Genomic DNA, 15,237 nt, shown 5'->3' with positions numbered 1-15,237 from the left:
CAGGGATCCATCTTCTTTATTTATTATATATCTGTGTAAATCACCCTTAGCCATTTTTGGAAGGGCAGTATAGAAATCAAATTAATAATAATAATAATAATAATAATAATAATAATAATAATAATAATAATAATTATTATTATTATTCTTGCCAAGCTATGCAGATCTGATCTAATTGGATCAAATAATACAATTCCACTATAGATCTCCACAACCACTGTCAGCAAAGACTGCAAGGAACCCCTGCTCACTGAACAAAGAGGCATCTTTTAATGTGCCTTTGGAGTCAGGTGGTACATATATTAAGCAAGCAAGCAAGCAAACAAACAAACAAACAGCAGCAATAATAATAATGGGGAGAGCAGCTGAACCCAGAACAGCATCCTACCAGTGGTTGTTGCTGGTGTCTACCTTATGTTTCTTTCTTTTTTGTGTGTGTGAGCCCTTTTGGGACAAGGAGCCACATTTTATTTATTTGCAAACTACTCTGAATTTTTTTGTTGAAAAGTGATTATATAATTATTTGTAGTAGCTGTAGTGGTAGGTAGAAGCTTCAGTGTTGTACCTGGAACCAAAGTCAAATTAGCATTGTTCCAGGAAGCTGAAAATATCCACATGTGACTTCACCCATTGTCAGATTGGGATGTGGTTGAAATGGGTGACCATCTGACTAGAGGACTGGTGTTAATGTTTGTCTTTGATGCACAGAGCTAAGGACTGGATCTATCTATATTCTTTTGCTGCACAAAGTGGACTCCTTCACTTTATTTCATGATTAGGCCAGTGTGGCGTCTGCATTGCCTAGGGCTTTGGATCGGGATCAGGATTGGAACCAGCCATTATTTTCTGCTTTACTGGAGCATCTGCAGATCGTTTGATTTGCTTACAAGAAAATATAGTGTTCAAAATGAAAAAAAAAAAGTTATGGATCAGACTCATTCCTGTGGAAATGCCAATGAGGTCAATTTGACCCAGAATGTTTTATCTGCAGCATATCTTTAGGCAATTATCATTAGAATCTCAACTTTTAGAAACAAAGTATGCAATCAAATGTGCAGTTTGTTGTAACTGATGCTTTTGGGTACATCCCCCCCCCCCAAAGCAGTTTTATGTTTAATAAAAGCAAGACAAAAGCCCTTTCAGAATTCCTGATCGTTAATTCTCAACATGATAAAGAGCTAGGGCTACAGTGGCAGAATCTAAATGAAGTTGTGAACTTGGAGCTAATTATGCACTATTGAAAGCTGGCTGATGATAAAATAAACAGTCTTCCATGAAATGATTATTAATGCATCTAAGTGGTGCTGGGGGAACCCCTAGAAAACAACTGTGGTTTTTTAATGTATCTTTTGATATGTCAAAAGTGGGAGGGCAGTTTTCACATATTCATTCCGACTGTTGTAAAGTTTACACAGCATGCAAGTTTAACCGAAAGTGCCTTTATATTCTTGCATGTAGCGCCCTGTCCTCTAAAGGAGCAGCAAGATCCTTGCTGCCTGTGAGACCCCCAAAATGTAAATAGCGGCATTGCTCCAGTCCCAAGAGGAAAGTTATGTTAATTGTTGAGCACTGCATTCTGGAAATTTCATGTCCTTGTGGTTTAGTTAAAACAGGGTGGATACTGTGGGATTTACACCATATGTCACTTGAATTCCAAAATTGCTGCTTTTAGTCAGTTGTGCTCTGTCGTCCAGTATTGATCAGAGATAATATGCTTTGCAAATTAGGGGTGGATACAGTGCCTTTGAACATAATAGATGTTGTCATTCATTTAGAATACTTTGAAAGTAAAGCACGTTTCAATGGGAAGTTAAAGCCCTGCTAGTCATTGTTAATGAATTTTCTAATGTTTTCTGGATTCTATAATCTTGAGCAGATCAATAGTTATTACAGCCTAATATAAATAAACGGAGGAGTCATTCATATGGAAACAGGGAGCAGTGTGTGTGTACACGTGAGGCCTTTGACTGGCTGCTTTAACATAACATTTTGCAGGGCCGGCTGAAATTTAATAAGTAGCTGCAAAGACCCATATAGCTGGGACATGAGAGCAATTAGTGGAATTGAGATTGTAGCTGGAAGACAAGATTTTTATGTAAGTATCTATAGTAAGCAAAAAAGGCACTTAGACAAAAATAAAGACATTTAGTAACAGAATACTACTTATATAGCAATACCTGCAGTATCAAAATAGATGTTATTGATGGTGTAGCTGTTGTTACCTGTACCTAGATGTGTGATAGTAATTGTATGTGTCTGCTCATATCTGCCTATAAGCTGACATCGATGTGGATTGTAGACACATCTGTTTCTCCCTTACCTGTTTCTTGATCTGTATTCTGGCTTTATTCTGTTTTTTGCAACGTTTGTTCTTCAGGTTGCATATTTCTGCTCTTGATTCAGCCAGGGTCATAGAGAGTGGTGCATGGAGAGTAAAGCAAGGGGGCTCCAGTGCATTCTATGGTTTAGCCAGCCATCTGTTGGAGCTCTAGTTACTGGGGATGGAAGGTACAGAAGGCCCAGCAGTACAGTGAAACCACAGAGAAGCGAGGGGAGGCTAGGAGTAAAGAGCTCCTTGACATGAGTGGGTTGCAACAGATACAGTTCATTGGTACAGAGATTAATGGCATGCATTACTAATGAGAAAAGAAGCACAGGCTGTGCCACCCTTTCTAGAAATCTTTAGGCTTTAGGTTGTGGACAGCATTTGCCTTTGTTTTAATGCTTTGCTTTGCCGGGTGTGTGAGTCATTCAATGCATTCCTTTGACAATATATCTATATCTATCTATCTATCTATCTATATTTACATTTTATATCCCACTGTTCCTCCAAGGAGCCCAGAGCAGTGTACTACATACTTAGGTTTTTCCTCACAACAACCCTGTGAAGTAGGTTAGGCTGAGAGAGAAGTGACTGGCCCAGAGTCACCCAGCTAGTATCATGGCTGAATGGGGATTTGAACTCAGGTCTCCCCGGTCCTAGTCCAGCACTCTAACCACTACACCACGCTGGCATACACTCGTACTCTACATATAGAGTATAACTGTTAATCACCAAAGTGCACAAGTAGCAGGAACAATGCACCTTGACCCTAAACACTCATGCTTTTCATGAAGACTGCGCCAAATCACACAAAAGCCATAATACACCTGGTCCTGGAACTTTCCCACACATAGCTTCCAGCTCTCAGGGTAAATGTTGAGCAAAGCCACTTTGAACTACACTCGCGGCATGAGTAGGGCTGCCAATTGTCCCGCACTATGCGGGATGTCCCGATTTCCTGCAGGGAAATGCTCATCCCAGTCGCGACACAATTCTTCCTGCTTGTTGACTTTTAGAATTTTTTTAAAAAACGTTTAAAGCCACTGCTGAGCGGTGGCAGAGCAGAAACACAGCAGCGAGTGCTCTCCCAGCAGCTTTGCAAGCTATGTATGGTGCTCAGCTCTGGATGGGCAGGGCTTGCTGGGGCAGCAGAGCACTGGTGATAGGTGTGGTGCTGCAGCTGCTTAAATTAACTAAGAAGCACTCATCGCCATTCACTGTAGGAAGGAGGGGAGGAGCCAGAAGGGAGGGTGGGTGAAAGGCTCCCTGCTTTGGCCCTGCCTACTTCCATATGAGACAGACGGACTGATTTCAGGCTTCTGCGTACATGCCATACATAGTTTGTGAAGGGTCCGAGAGAGCTCTCACTGCTGTGTCCCAGCTCCTTTAAACAGTTTTAAAAAACAAACAAAAACAATCCCCACCCATAGGTGGCCATGCCCCATCCCCTCTAGTCCCTATCCCAAACACAGTCAACACAATTTTTGGCAACCCTAGGCATGAGGGAAGCAGCCCCTCCACTCTGCTCTCAGGTTTTCTTTTTGTGCAGGTTCACATTGGATGCCTCTGTGTTTTCCATATAGCCAGTGGAGAGAAAATGTGTGTGTGTGTGTGTGTTTGGGAGATCCATGGGAAGGAACACAATGTTGCCTTCAAAACCTCATGTCCTAGACTAGGACCAGGAGTGGAGCCACAATTGGGTGAACAGATTCAAAGTACCCGGGCCACCACCAATCAGGGGCCGCAAGTCCGGCCCCAGACACCCCCCCTTCATCTGATGTCAGATGTGGGGGTGGTTTTGGGGTCCCAAATGGGGCCGCGCGGCCCCATTTGGAGCCAAAATCGGCCTGTGCTGCATTGGTAGCATGGCCGGAGTGACTCTCCCTGCCTTAAAGCAGGGAGAGCCACTCCTGGTCTCGCTGCCAACACAGTGGAGCCAATTGATCTCGCTCCCAAAGGGGCCGCACGGCCCCATTTAGGAGAGAGATGGGCCCGCACTGTGTTGGCAGAGTGGCCGGAACAGCTCTCCCTGCCTTTAAGGACCATGCCCCCGCGTCTGACATCACTCCACTCCTGACTAGGATCATTTGTATACAGTAACAGATTTCTTCCCTTTCCCCCCAACACATGCGTGGGGTGCTTTACATCAGTTTTAAAACCTCTTTTTTAACCAGCCAAAACTTTAAGTAAGCAGACTAATATTGTTCAAAAAAGTCACCTTGAGCATACACAGAGGTTTTGTAACTAGAACTTTCAAAGAGTTTGCTTCCTGAAAACTGGTTTTTCCACTCTTTGCATCTAAGCAAGGCAGTTCTATCTGCATTCCTAAAAAGTGCTAATGTCATGTTAATGGTTATGTAAATACTCCAGTCAGTACCTCTCCCTCCTGGCATTTGTTATGGTATATCGAGACAAACTAGAATTAGGAAGACAACGCCCAATTTGTGTGCGGGGTGCTTCCAAAGATCTGGAATGGACTTTGGGGTAAGTCTGCCCAGTGTGTGAACGGAAATACTCTCTTCCAAAGGACATTCATAGTAACAGCCCTTTGTGGAAACACTCCAGGAAGTCACCTTATGAATAAATGAATTATCATTTTACCTCTGCACCCTCCCCCCCGCCCCCGCACAAGCACACTGCTGCTCAGGATGGCTTACAGTAAAAACAACAGTGAAATGCACAAAGAGCACAACAAAATCTAAAAACTATTAACAGTCAGTAGCAATTTGCCCTAATGTGTCGGCGGGGGTGGGGGGGAACCAAACAAGGCACAGCTGCCTTTGGTTCCTGGAAGCTCTGGTTGTGCCTCTCTCTCTTCCTGTCCTGCCCTGGCATTAATGAGAGCTGTGCTGCCTGCAGGCTGGCCATTCATCAGGTAGAGTTGTGGAGGGCTGTCAATGATCAGGTGAGAGAGAACACTGGGATCCCACATTGTTTCCCACAAGCCCCATCCTCATGCCCTTGGCTATATCATGGAAAGAGGACAGGTCCTCGTTTTGACAGGGAGAAACAATATGGCTCATGCATGGCTTGGAGTGAATCTCCTCCCATGTGTTCCACCAAGTATCACCAGATTTCAGGGTCAGACTCCATGGGATACTCCATGTGAATCCCATGTGAATTTCCCCCAAATTCTCCAGACCCCAAAGAGGTAAGTCCCCCCTCCAAAATCTCCTGATATACAGACTGCAATGTCCTTCAGAAGCTTTCAAAAGAAAAGAAAAGAAAAGAAAAAGCATTGAGTTATCATTAGAAGAGAGGTGGGACTGACCACAATTGAATCCAGCTATTGGAGAGCCATTATACTTTTCTGGCTAAAGCTTGTCTTTACAAAGGTTGGGTTGGCATATCTTATCCTGGAGGAACCTTTTAAATCTGATTGGGAATTAAGAATCATGGAAAAATTATCAGCATATGGATTCTCCCTAGTGGAGATAACCAGACTAGGATTTGATCGAGCTAAGCGCTTGATTATACAGCGCATACAGGATATAGAATTGCAAATGGAACAGGCAAATTTACCGAGTGGTATATATCTTGGAAGTCAGAACACTGAGATTAAGCCAGCTCCATATTTAAGTAGTATCTTGATACCAAAGTTCAGGCGAGCTCTTACTCTCGCCCGACTAAATGCTCTACCTACAGCGGTCTTATTTGGAAGATTCGCAGGCACGTCAAGTGTATCTAGAGTGTGCCCATGTGGATCTGGCCATGTCGAAACAACCGCTCATGTCCTGTTGTACTGTGATCACTATAGAGAAGTAAGATGTAAATTAATAGCCCCGCTCTTGAATAATTTTCCTGGTCATCAAGATGAATTTTATTTAAATTACTTGCTTACCAACCTAAATTTTGATGTTGTATATACAGTGGCTAAATTCTGTTATATAATATGTCAAATGCGGACTCACATGGTGTAATGAATTTTCTATTGTTGTTTTTCTATTTTTGTTTTTATCTGCTTTTAATTTATTTTATTGTATTTTATGGGTCTATGACCGAAATAAATTATTACTGCTTACTGCATGCAGTTAAACACACCTTCAGCGGAAGATTTTGTATAGCTATAGCAATAGCAATAGCACTTACATTTATATACCGCTCTATAGCCGGAGCTCTCTAAGCGGTTTACAATGATTTAGCATATTGCCCCCAACATTCTGGGTACTCATTTTACCAACCTCGGAAGGCTGAGTCAACCTTGAGCCCCTGGTCAGGATCGAACTTGTAACCTTCTGGTTACAGGGCGGCAGTTTTACCACTGCGCCACCAGGGGCTCCTATAGTTGTTGGTGCACTTCCAGTGTGGTGGTGAAGGGGCTCCTTTACAGGAGGAAGAGCTCCATACCACCCTAGTGATGGTGTGGGGAGGTGTGCAGAGAGAGCAATGGGAGGGGTAGTCCTTTCATGAGCTTTCCCTTCAGAAAAGGCAGGGCAGTGATACAAGGCTCTTCTTCCCATAAAGGAGATCCTGCCACACTAGAAGTGCACGGTACTGTGCAGGTTATTTGGCTTTGGTGCCATCAAAACACAAGCCTAAAGGATGCCCCATCTCCCCCTCAGTGGTTGAGGGCTCTGCAGCTGATGGCTCTGTCTGTTCTTTCCCAGCATACGTGATTATTTTATACAACTACATGTAGACATCTTTTCTGTCAAGAAAAGATACCTTTGTTGTTTTTTAAAAAAAGGTGTTTGTGCTAAATATACAATTAGCATGCTCAATTATACTAATAACGATGGGTTGCGTTGTTATCATTAGCATTCCTCATTAATGTGAATAGCATTTTGTGAGAGAAATCCTTTCTCTAAGGAATCTTCAACCTTGTGAAATCTGGAAGGAACAGAAGGAACCTCTTCAGATTTCGGTGGGGGGTAAGAAGAGGGAATTTGAGTTGGAGGGGACTGCTTCCCTGCAAAATTCAAAAGGAGTTGTGCATTTGGCTTGCATACTTCACACCCAGGACTATGAAGTAATTTGTAACAGACAACCAGAAGGCAGAAGCCTCTCCTCACAAGCAGCCTAACGCAGACAAGGGCAGCCCAGCCTGGGTTAGGCTGCTGCTTGTGTGGAGTGCCTGGATCTCTCCTGATCTCAGCGCTTCCACCCTGCCTAACCCAATTTTTAACCCCAGCGTTGGGGTTGTGTGTATGCTCGGGTTGTATGCAGTCTGAGCATACACAGCGTTGTGCACCCAGAGTGCCAGACTCATGGGAGAGTCCCCCAATGCACCATGCTCATTGTGCAGTGCATTATGGGATATCCAGAGGCTGGGACGCATTGTCCCAGTCTCTGAAGAGCTGCGCTGCTTGGAGCAGTGTGGACTGTGTGGGCATGTGAGCCACATGTCCCATCAATGGACATTGATCATCTGGGGGAAAGGTAGGTTTGTACCTGCCTTCTCTCCCCCCCCCCCCAGCCCCAGGGGTGATCATTTGCATAGCCTTAGTGTGTACAACCAGTGAGTTAACCAGAAATATAGGGACTTTTGTGAAATAATCGGATGCGGTCGGAAATGTGAGCATGTGTATAGGATGATGTCTCCCTTTTGGTTGTCCCTGAATGGCACCTGAAGGAATCATCAATGCATGTGCTTTCTCATACACTTAGTTCAGTGAGTCTCCATCTGTGGGGTGGGTGCCCCTTTGAGGGCTTAGAACACTTGGAAGGGTTTGTGTGTGCAAAGCCTGATCTTGGCACCACCCTTGTGCTGTTTCTTTGGGACTGGTTTCAGGAGGGATAGGAGATGTCTTGCTGCATGCACACAAATATATGCAAGAATTTCTGTACACTCCGCTCTGTAACTGATGGTTGGCATTGGGTTGAAAGAGAGAGCGAGAGAGCACGAGAGAGCAGAAAAAGTTTAGAAGAGGGGCCAAGCTCAAAATGTTTGAGAAACAGTATCCCTATTCAGATGGCATTGTACATGTTTTTGTGTGAATAACTGTACATGCATTCATTTAAAAAGTGAAGCTGCATACATGTTCCCTCCTATGCAAAGTGTAGAGTGGAAGTCTACCACTGCATATGTACTGAGCACAATGTGTTAATTATGTGTACAGTATTGCACACTGTAGAGGTGGACCTCGTTACATGTGGTCCCGGCACCCAGAGTTTCATGTAACTGCACCCGGCCTTGGTATGTGTACCTGGCTTTGTTATATGAGGGTTTTAAAAGGGTTAAAATTTGGCTATCACAGTTCCTAGGTGGCTGGCAATGACCTCTGGGGCCTGATCCACCTCCAGTGACTGTTGCTGGTGTCTATCTTAAGAACATAAGAACAGCCCTGCTGGATCAGGCACAAGGCCCCTTTGGGGACAGGGATCCATCTTATTTATTTATTATTTCTCTGTGTAAACCGCCCTGAGCCATTTTTGGAAGGGCGGTATAGAAATCGAATGAATGAATGAATGAATTTCCCACCAGCATTTTGTGGATTGGATCCATTTTTTGGTTATTTCCTCAACCTCCACCCCAACCCCACAATTCTTTGAAAATCGGAGCAATTGGTCATGGGGTGGTGGTTGCTGGATAGATGGAGACCTGCAGAGCATGGCAAGGTAACCTTTCCCTCCATTTTCTGCCTTTTAATTTTTTTATTTTTTGTCCTCCAGGAACCTAATCCCCTCCTTGCCATTGACTAAAGTCTTCTTATCCAGAGTTCCTTTATCAGCAGAAATGGGTGGCAACGGAACCCCTGCAGATAATGATTGTACATGTGTTGTACACATTGTACACGTGTTGAACAGAACTTGTGAGTAGGGCTAATAACTAAGTTTATTATGGCTTTAGAGAGAGAAAGCAGAAGGAAAAGGAGGAGCAGAAAAAGTGTGTGTGTGTGTGTGTGTTTTCCTGGAAGACCATGTTGTTAAGATCACTTGGTTAGGATCAAGTGATTGGTTAGGTTTGAAAGATGACACATTGTAAGAAGATAATGAGGTGATTCTCACGAGCGAGCAAAACCGAGCTAGGCTCCTCTAGCCTGGTTTTGCTCACTTGTGAGAACCACCAGGCTCGGGGGTGAGCCAGGTGGCTCCACAGCAACAAGAACACCTAAATACCCCCCCACTTAAATGAGGCTAACGGAGTGAGCATTCCATTAACCTCATTTTAACGACCGTGTGTCAGCTGCGGCTGCTCGCAGCCACAGCAGGCACACTCGGGGAGGGGGGAGAGCAGATCCCAGGAATGCACCGCACACTCGTGTGGTGCATTACTGGAGCTCTGGGGGAAGGGGTGCTGCATGGCAGCACTTCCCTTCACCTGACCCCCGGAGCTGCCAGGCGAGCATGGCCGGGTGCAGGAGCACTGGAGTGAAGCCGCCTCTTGTCTGGGAGGGTGATCCGCCCTCCCAAGAAGGGGTGTGTGATCATCTGCAGGGAGAGCGGGTCAAACCCTCTGTCCCCACAGAACCCCTTTTGGCTCTGCATGCTGATCGTGTGCAGAGCCTTAAGGGCTCTTTTGGGTTGAAAGGTAGGATCATAAATGCAAAAATAAATATAACTATTCTAGAGGAAGACCAATTACTGGGTCAATACTAGAATGCTAGAGTTGTTAAGTGGTGTATGTGTGTGTGTCGCAATTGCCCTGGACCCCACACATGGAGAAGGGAGGATTCAAAGTATTGTTCAGAATCTGAAATGATCATATTGATAGTTTTCAATTGGATCATAAAAGGCAGTAAAATTAATCTATTAAAAATATAACCTTAAGATCAAGAGTTATTACAGTATTTGGGGTTTCCCCACACACTCTATTGACTGGACCATATACTTCAGTGGACAATGGTGGTTCTGCTGTTTGACCTGTACATGGCATCACATTGATATCAATACAGATGGTTTTGGGAAAGCTTATATGCATATCTAGCATTTCTTTCATTTTTTTCTTATGAAAAGATTACATTGACACAAGATGTAGTGGCTAACACACAGTGTAGCATGTTGCCCATGGAAGAGGGATGCACACATGCACCTTTTGTCCCAATCAAGAGTCCATCCTCACAGTGAGCAGTGCCATCACCACCACCATTGGGAATAATGGCAGTAGTGGCACAGCAGCAACTACACAACCCCTTAGTGTGCATGCAACAGCCCTTCCCACTGCTCACTGTGAGGATGAGCTCTTGGCTGCAGTGTTCCCTCTAAGGTGTGTGCATGTGCGTGCACTCACACTTTTTTTGATGTCCGCTCAGTTAATTTTAGATCCTGCTCAGGTTGAACCAGGAAGGCTCCACTCTGATTGCATGTGTGCACACAGTGCCTTGATACTCTCGCCCAGAACAAATCTTATTCTGCACACAGATGAAAAAAATTTAGAGAGAACACTGCTTGGCTGGGTCAGAAGGTGCATGCATGTGTCCCTCTTCCATGGGACATGTTAGCCAGTGAAAAGAAAGTGTGTTTGTGGAGGGCTCAAATGAAGATTCTGCCCCTGGGCCTCTTAGAGTCATAAAAGGCCCTGTTTCTAGTCCATCTGGGCCTAGAAATTTTCAGGCCACCGAGGAGATCATTCAGATGCAACTATTCTCAAAGGCTTCTGTTGCAAAATGCAAACTGTTCTCTGAATTCTTTCCCATGGCCTTCTCATATTGTGGCCCTCATCTGAGCTTGCCTCAGTTGTTCTAGTAAGAACTAACCTGCCTACTTTCCTTTCACTGTCTCTACAACTTGACAAAGTTTGGTTCAGATCGAGGTCCACAAGTTAGTTCTCTTGTGCCTCAAATGTTCACACACCCACTGTCTTGGATTGGGTGGATGACATCATTGCAAACTACACCATTGAGTTGTCCCTGTGTGTCACTCACTACAACTGTACCAAATTTGGTTCAAATCGGTTAGACAGTCCACAAGTTAGTGCACTTGTACCTCAAAAGTTCACACATCCACCATCTTCATTTGGGTGGATGACGTTATCACACACTACACCATTGGGACATACCTATGTGTCCCTACAGCTGTAGCAAATGTGTTTCAAATTGGTTAGGCAGTTCACAAGTTAGCTCACTTGTGCCTCAAATGTTTACGCATCCGCCATCTTGAATTGGGGTGTACGGCATCATCACAAACTACACCACTGAGGTGTCCCTGTGCCACTCACTACAACTGTACCTAATTTGGTTCAAATTGGTTAGACAGTCCACAAGTTAGCCCACTTGCACCTCAAACGTTCATGCATCTGCCATCTTGGATTGGAGTGAATGACATCATTACAAACTACACCATGGTGTTCTTACAGTTGTAGCAAATTTGGTTCAAATCAGTTAGGCAGTTCACAAATTAGCTCACTTGTGCTTCAAAGGTTTATGTGTCCACCATCTTGAATCAGGGTGGATGACATCATCACAAACTACACCACTGAGGTGTCCCTATGTGTCCCTACAACTGTACCCGATTTGGTTCATTTTGGTCCAGGCACTGTGAAATTGATAGCGGGGACACACACGGACACATGGAATGCTGGGTGATCTCATAAGCCTACTAGAAAGTAGGCTAAAAAAGGGGTGGTGAAAGAAAATTAAAAATACAATACAAGAACAATTTTAAAACATTAAAAAAATCAGTTACAATCAGATCACAATTTTTTAAAATTTAAAAATTAAAAGGCCTGAGTGAACAAAAAGGGCTTTACTTGGCATCTAAAAGAACAAAGTGATGAATCTCACTGGGGAGGCTATTCCATAAACAGGGTGCAACCATTGAAAAGGCCCTCTCCCTAGTAGCCACTCACCTCACCTCATTTGGCAGGGGCACCTGTAGAAGGGCCTCCGAAGAAGACCTTAAAGACTGGGTTTACTTTGGACATATGGCGCAAGGCAGTCCCTCAGGTAACCCGGTCCCAAGCCATTTAGGGCTTTAAAGGTTAAAACCAGCACCTTGAATTGGACCTGGAAACAGACTGGGAGCCAGTGCAGCTGACAAAGCACTGGAGCAATATGCTTAAAATGTCCACTCCCAGTTAATAATCTTACAGCCCTATTTTGTACCAGCTGCAGTTTCCAGACCATTTTCAATGGCAGCCCCACATACAAGACATTGCAGTAATCTAAGTGAGATGTTACCAGAGCGTGAGTAACTGTGGCCAAGCTTTCTCTGTCCAGGTACGGTTGCAGTTGGTGTATCAGCCAAAGCTGATAAAAGGCGCTCCGAGCCACAGAGGCCACTTGAGCTTCTAGTGCAGGCTAGCTCAATTTATGCCCTCCAGCTCTTTTTTGACTACAGCTCCCATAATCCCTAGCCACAGTGGCCAATAGCCAGGGATTATGGGAGTTGTAGGCCAACATCTGCAGGAGGGCTGAAGTTGAGCAGCCCAGCAGTGACAGTGCTGGATCAATGAGCACCCCCAAGCTGCAAACCTGGTCCTTCAAATTGAGGACTCTAGGCTTTGTATCGCTAATAGCAAAATACAGTATGCTTTCTAAATAGGTACTAATGACAACTAGTTCATGCTTGCTTAAATGAGCACCGATGGATTATGGTGGCAAGTGGCTACTCTCTATGGCCCACATCCCTTCTTGGATGGATGGGCTGAAAGCAAACAGTTGGTCAATTGAAATGTAACCAGACTTCAGAGCAGAGTCTGAATTTTGCAGCTGACTGTCAAGAAGGATCCTTGAGAAGTTCTAAAATTCCTTGCTTTTGGGGGAGGTGATGCTGCTTTACAGTCTAGCAAAGTCTGGGTACCTGCCTGCTCTCTTATGTTCCACTTGTTTATTTGTAAATAAGCAGATATTACAGATACAATTGTTTGTTCTTTGGAGTGAACTGAAACTGTAGAAGGCTTGCCCTTGAAATGTCATCCTGCTTGGGGAAGTGGGGAGTGTTAAGAAAATGGGAACAAGAGTGACCTAAAGGAATATGAAAGATAAGGTATAATTACAATATAATCCTAGGTTAATTTTATCTATCTATCTATCTATCTATCTATCTATCTATCTATCTATCTATCTATCTATCTATCTATCTTTTAATAGTAAAAGTTGATGGTACGTAATCCATATAAATACTTACAAATTATTAACAAGGGCTTTAAAAAAACAACATTGTTGTGTAAGACAACAATAAATATGCTTTAAAAATTGATAATACAAAACCCTCCAAAGATAAATAGGCCACAATTACTCTCATAGTTGAGATATGGGTCACTGACTTCATTGACCTGCAGACCCTTTGCACGGAGTTTGAATTTTAAGCTTCTGATGGATAGGTCCGCTATACATCCCCATTCAGCCATGAAACTAGCTTGGTAACTCTGGGCCAGTCACTTCTCTCTCAGCCTAACCTACCTCACAGGGTTGTTGTGAAAGGGAAACTCAAGTATGCAGTACACCACTCTGGGCTCCTTGGAGGAAGAGCAGGATATAAATGTAATAATAATAATAATAATAATAATAATAATAATAATAATAATAATAATACCTGTAGCCAAAAATTGGTTGGACCATAAAATTGAAAAAGTTGAAGAAAATGAAGATGTAAAAATATTATGGGACTTCCGCCTACAAACAGACAAACATCTGCCACACAATACACCAGATATAACTGTAGTCGAGAAGAAAGAAAAACAAGTCAAAATAATTGACATAGCAATACCAGGGGATAGCAGAATAGAAGAAAAAGAAATAGAAAAAATCACCAAATACAAAGATCTACAAATTGAAATTGAAAGGCTGTGGCAGAAAAAGACCCAAATAATCCCAGTGGTAATTGGCGCCCTGGGTGCAGTTCCAAAAGACCTTGAAGAGCACCTCAACACCATAGGGGCCACAGAAATCACCATCAGCCAATTACAACAAGCAGCTTTACTGGGAACAGCCTATATTCTGCGACGATATCTATAACAACAGCAACAACATTGACAATAAAATTCTGGCATCCCAGGTCCTTGGGAAGGACTCAATGTCTGAATAAAACAAACCAGTCAATAACACCTGTCTGACTGTGTAAATAAATAATACAATAATAAAATAAATACATTGAAAGGTGGCTCTATAATTGTTTAACTTTTATTATAAGGGCGTAATATTTTACAGAAGAAATGTGTGCAAGTTGATTACTAAGAGAGACCTTGGAGAAATTGTGAAAAGTCCTTTGCATTAGGAGAAGTTTTGAGATGTTCTGTCCTTGTGAAAACACTATATGAAAACAGTCACTGAGGAAGACCATAGGTTGAAACGCATCTGACCTCACCAGGAACTACAAGAATCTGATTTCACCAGGAACCACAAGAATGAATGATTCAGTGAACATATGTTTGAGGACTTTTACGTCACAAAAATCAATGACTCAGTCAACATATTCTTGAGGACTTTTTGCATGATATTATGACTTGACCAGGAATTATAAGAATCAATGACCAAGTAATTGTTTTCTTATAATGTCAGATATGTTTGAGGACTTTTTTTGGATAGTAAGGGCAACTTTGAGAGTAATTGTGGCCTATGAATTGTTGCAGGCTTTCATATTATCAATATTTTTAGCATATTTACTGTCTTACACGGGAATAATTTTTTACCTAATGTTCTTTTAATTAAAATATCCATTTATATAACAACCACCACCACCACCTAGTTGGTTTGCTCCAGAAGAGACAGAGAAAAGGAATCTCCTTGGCTATCTCTCCAAATCACCTATCTGATCTTTCATATTCCTTTTGAATATAAACTTTCTGGATCAGGTATATTCCCTGTTTCTTTCAGGCAAGAGTGACCTACCTTAAAGTGTGTTTGTGAGGATGAATGGGATAAAGAGCATAAAGTGGTATGGCTCCTAAATGCAAAATAATCATGGAGCCCAAAAAGTTTCTTATGGCTCTGCATTAGGTACAAAGACCCTCTAGCATCAGAGCTTTTCTGAGAATTGCGTCCATCTTTCTTTTGAACTGGCAGATGGTTCCAGTCATGGCCTGCTGTTGTTTT

The sequence above is a fragment of the Hemicordylus capensis genome, chromosome 3 (assembly GCF_027244095.1).
Source record: "Hemicordylus capensis ecotype Gifberg chromosome 3, rHemCap1.1.pri, whole genome shotgun sequence".
NCBI lineage: Eukaryota > Metazoa > Chordata > Lepidosauria > Squamata > Cordylidae > Hemicordylus > Hemicordylus capensis.
The sequence above is the reverse complement of the archived record's forward strand: the minus strand, read 5'-3'. Positions refer to the sequence as shown.